We start from the raw sequence: 5,568 nt of genomic DNA, 5'->3' as shown, positions 1-5,568 counted from the left end.
TTGCAATAAGCCGTTGGTCACGTGCCGAGTGGCACGCGTTGATTAAAAGTCATTTAACTTCAAAATTACAATATCTATTGATACCTAACTTTACAGATATGAGGTATTTAATCATATCCTCCTATATATCCATATTCTCTGTGATCTTAAAACATCGTTTTAGTGTCCTCAGAGACATATATACACATGTATATATATGTCTCTGGTGTCCTTAATGCAAAAACTTTCTTCTTAGTCAGCGCCATTAAGAATTCCTTAGCGGTATTTCTACACACCGAAATATATGGCCTTATTGGTAAAATACCCACTGAAAATACCACAGTACTTAGTGTCACTAATAGTCAAATTATTGTGCCGTGAAAACTGGAAATGAAGTTTAGCGGGACATAGGAAATTACAAAAATATTAGAATTGTTTACTTACATAGTGTAAGCGGGATGCGGGAATCTAAAAAAAATAAATAGTAACTATAAAGCGAGATCCGTGAACAGAACCCCCAATGAGACCCCATTAGTTGTGGCTTATTTTTGGTCTTTTTAGCTAGTTTCCTTCCCCTACATTACTTGTAAGTTGATCGTTTTTGTAAAGCAGCACTCGAGGTCTGACAGTATATTACCAAGAAATGCACAAAATATTGAAAAAGAAGGTTTAGAAAATTTAAATAATGGTATGCACACACACTCCCCTGTCAGCACAGACAATTATATTTTTGTAAAAGCGCCAGACTCATTTCTTCCACAGTGAGACAAGCTTAACAATGTTGATGGTGAAAATCTAGTCTAAATAATTATGACGTCTTGCAAGGCTATTTTATTTCTGGAACTCTTTCCTCTGTCAGACGAAGCCGAAATGTGAAACCAAATCAACAAGAAGTCTAACATTTATAATAGAACTGAATATAAAATCGAAATGTAAATGGGGAATGTATCAAAAGACCAAAGAGCAGATAGCAGCCAAAGGGCACCAATGGGTCTTCAATGCAACGAGAAAATCCCACAACCCGAGGAGGGGCCCCTAACCAAAGACAAATGGGGGGGGGGGTCCAACTACATGTCCCCATTCAATACAATACAATACAATATGCTTTATTTGAAAAACACTCCGTCACATTGACATGTGAAACAAGAGGTAAATTACAAAATACAATCACATACAATTAAAAAAAAAAATAAAACAACTTAGAAATAAAATATATGGAAAATTACTTTATATTATAATATTTTAACATTATAATATTTTAGTTAACTTTGAAATGAATATATATAGACACATTTTTAAATAATAAGTTAATATTTGTCAATGACAGTTAGTCCTTTCATTTTTGCTTAATTCTGATATTTCACATAGTACTCTGAAATATGCTGATTTCTGATATTTTTAACTAATAAAGAATTGCATTCAAATAAATAATGGAATTCATTGCCAATTGCAGTTAAACACAGATTGCATGTCCTTTCTTCTTTTGGAATGACTTATACCATCTTCCCAGCTCTACTGGGATTGTACATTGCAGCATCTTAATTTTGATATATATTTACGTTCGAATGGTGTTAATTTTAAAATTCAAATGCATTGATCGTCCAATAAAGAACAATGTAGAAAGGGGGTTCCAACATGTCCAACCCTCAGACCCTCCTGGATCCCTGCCTGTGAGGCATGCTTTAGCTTGCCATTAAACAAAAATGTATACTAGTTGAGTGATAATGGACGTCATATTAAACTCTTTGATATTAAAAAAGAAACTAAAATAAAAATCATACAAAGGTCACAAAGGCCATAACTTCTGGCTCCTGACGTGGGAAAAGTGCAAAATACAGTGGGGATGAAAGCCTTTACTGTAAATTCCTGAAATTACAATTATATAAATCATCTCACATCTTTGCGCATTTCTTGAAATTGGTCATATTAATAAATGCATGCAATATTTTCAGAAAATTTCAATATATAGGCTTTTTAAAAAAAGTCAATCTTGTGCATGATTTATCAATGATTATACTTGCACAATTAACGCATGTTGTTCTCAAAACTAAGAGGTGTCTATGCTATTTATGACAATTTTCATGGTTCAGTGGTTATAGTTAAGTTTTTGTGTTTTGGTCTGTTTTTCTCATACTTTATGCAATAGGTCTACTATATTTGTTGTATGAAATGATTGTAAGGTGTACATGTCTAGTGGGATGATGTCATCTGACCTTGTCCTCATTTTCATGGTTCAGTGGTCAAAATTAAGTTTTTGAGTTTTGGTCTTTATCTATTAAATACTATAAGCCATAGGTCAACTGTATTTGGTGTATAGAAATATTTTTTGATCTATATGTCAGTGGCACAGGTTTTATTTGACCTTGATCTCATTTTCACGGTTCATTGATCAGTGTTTTTTTGATTTGGTCTATTTTTCTTAAACTATAAGTAATAGGTCAACTATAATTGTTGCATTGAAGCCTTGTTAGCTGTATATGTCTGCCTGGCATGGTTCATCTGACATTGACCTCATTCTCATGGTTCATTAGTCTTTATTTATTTATCTTGGTTAATGTTAAGTTTATGTGACAGTTGTGATAAAGCTTTATACTTAGGACTATCAACATATTATCAATGATTAGTAAAAGAAGGCGAGACATTTCAGCGTGTGCACTCTTCTTATTAAACACACATTAATATACATCATGTACATTAAACAGCAAAAAAAATATTGATGCAAGATGCCATTCAATAATAACTTTTACTCTTTTATGTATAGGACAAGAACTATAGAAGATACAGAGAAATTATAAACAGCAGAAATGATAGGCAATTTAAAATTTGCAGAAGCAAACTAAACCTAAATGGTAAGGCCACTTTTATTTATTTTTTAAAGTTGTTGAACTTGAAAGATGATAATCATGATTACTATAAAAATTAAAAGATGTGGTATATTAAATATGAAAACTATCATGGCTTTAAGAAAGCAATTGTAGGCCTGTGACGACCTTCAATAATGAGAAAATCCATACCCTATAGTCAAAGAAGGCAGCTATAAAAGACCCAAAGATGAAAAATTGAAACAATCCAACATGTCCAAACTGTAAAACTAATTACCTAGTTTATTACAAAATAAATTACAAAAAATAAATATAACCGGTATGAAACAACAACAACCACTAAATTTTAGTGTCAGACTAAACTTACAAAAACTACAGGCTCTGAACTTTGGACAGGCACAATAGGAATATGGCAACCTATGATGTAAATTTCCTGCAAACACAGACTGGACTAATGTAAATCAACTAATTTTTCGCTACAACTTTATTTTGCGTTTTATACTTTCTAGTCTTACATCACAGCTAATTATTTTTCGCAAGTTTCAAGTTTACTTAATGAATTTTAATAAAGAAAGATACATATGAAAAACATTTATTGCTGTTTCTCTCTCCATTTATAACATTTTATTTGTTTATTTTGTGTATTTATAGGTGATCAGACATCTTGGTTTTCATGATCAATAGGTCATTACTGAAGAGGAAACTTAAAGTTGAAATTTATTTACAAAGTGCATAATTGGATTAATTTGAACTGGAATGTGTGCTTTCCTGCAAAAAAGAAACAGGAAATTTCACCATTATCACATGATAATGCCAATAAACAAAATGGAGTTCTATCATAGATACACAAAAACACTATTGCATAAAAGCAACAACATATTATATATATTATTCGAAAGAAAGGAGAATGCAGAACAAAGGAACACCAGTTTTATCCACTCATTTATATCGCTCCCTCATATCAAATATACGGAAGAAGATCATTGAAGAACAATTTGCAAAAATGTTTTCTCTTAGAATTGAAGGAAAATGTTATAAAGTGAATGGAATAATGTATTCACTGAATTCTTACGTAGTGGATTGAAAACTGTACACAAGCTGAAACAGAAGAAAATTTTAATTTAAAATAACACGAAAAGTGTATATTTTATTATTTAATCTGCAAATATATAAACAAATTCTTTAGAACACCACAAATGGTATGACATTCAAATTGGTTGCTTATTAATGTATTGCATTGAAACAATTACAAAGAAAACAGAATCATTTGCTACAAATTTTTTTTATAAATCATAGTTAAATTTTATAAAAAGTATGAACAATACCTAGATCCAAACAGTCAGACTTTACAATTTTCAATGTCATTAAAATGTTGAGTCAAACATTTATGAAAGTTTTGAATATCATTTGCATCAACTATACAGTCTTGTAATAATTATATTCATACTGTTTGTATACATGGTATAGCGAAGAAATGTTTAACAAGAACAAATAAGGGAAATTTGATGTTCAGAAATTTCTTTAGAGGAAATTTGAAGCACAATGATTTCATTAGAGGAAATTTGTTGTCTTGAAGAAAATCTTTTTCCCTTGAAAAAACAATTTCCCTTGAGGAAAAAACAATTTCCCTTTGAGGAAAAATCTTTTTCCTTTAGGGAAATTTGATTTCCCTTGAGGAAAACAACTATTCCTCTAAGGAAATTGTTGAAAAAAGGGGCATAACTTTTTTAACAGTGGTGCTAGAGCCAAACAATTTTAGGACAAATATCAGGGAACCAATACCAACCAAGTTATCAACTTCACTTTGACTTAACTCCAAAAATTAAGGTGAACAACTTTTGCACTCAGCGGAATTGCAAACTTGTCTCGGAGACAAATCTGCTTTTCTGAGATGTTTTACAAGGTTCCAAAAATGTGTTATGCCCTACAGCTTTCCATCCAGCTAAGGCAGAAGTATATTCTCTTTTATTCTCATATATCCAGTATTTGCAACAAATTGTAATTTTTATGAAGAAAAAAATTCAAATGGAAAATAATGTTTGTATTGTAATATAGTATGTTCCCATGGGAAGAAAAATTGTTCCTATGTGAAAAAAAATTGTTCCCATGGGAAGAAAAATTGTTCCCATGGGAAGAAGATTTGTTCCCATGGGAAGAAATATTGTTCCCATGGGAAGAAAAATTGTTCCCATGGGAAGAAAATTTGTTCCCATGGGAAGAATTAATTCCCATGGGAACTTTTTGTATTCATCTTTTCCCATGGGAACTTTAAAGTTCCTATGGGAACTCTAAACTTCCCATGGGAAAAGTAATTTTTCCCATGGGAACTTCCAATGTTCCCATGGGAAATTCTAATATTCCCATGGGAATTATCAAATTTCCCATGGGAAATGTACTTTTAATCAGCTGCAGTGACAAGAGTGACAACAGTGACAAGTTGGGACACATGGCATTTTTTTAATTTTTCAATAATCTATCACTGGGCAAATTTTTTTTTTGATATCTTGTAAACCGACAAAGTCAGATTTGCCGATACCGGAATGGCAAATTTGTCCCGCACAGTGTTATATTATATACTGTGTTACAACTCTAGATTATACTGACGAGGCAAGGGAACACAAGTCCACCGGAGCCTGAGCTACAATGTATTAGTTCAGTGTAAATGGCTGATCGGTCACGATCGATGGACACACTGCATGCGATCGATATCCCCAAAAGTCATGTTTTTTTTTGTAAATTCGGGATGCAGCGCTTATTTGTTGTTAGA

The 5,568-nt window shown here is 32.0% G+C and overlaps 1 long non-coding RNA gene across 1 annotated transcript; it reads left to right on the top strand.

Moving 5' to 3' along the window:
* Nucleotides 1-291: 291 nt before the first annotated feature.
* Nucleotides 292-4,064, top strand: LOC143058876 (uncharacterized). The gene is made up of 3 exons (XR_012973269.1): nt 292-667; nt 2,741-2,828; nt 3,453-4,064. It is a non-coding gene; the product is annotated as an uncharacterized LOC143058876 (long non-coding RNA).
* The last annotated feature ends 1,504 nt before the right edge of the window (nt 4,065-5,568 follow it).

The sequence above is a fragment of the Mytilus galloprovincialis genome, chromosome 14, assembly GCF_965363235.1.
Source record: "Mytilus galloprovincialis chromosome 14, xbMytGall1.hap1.1, whole genome shotgun sequence".
Taxonomy (NCBI): Eukaryota; Metazoa; Mollusca; class Bivalvia; order Mytilida; family Mytilidae; genus Mytilus; species Mytilus galloprovincialis.
This window is presented reverse-complemented; position numbering and strand designations above follow the sequence as displayed.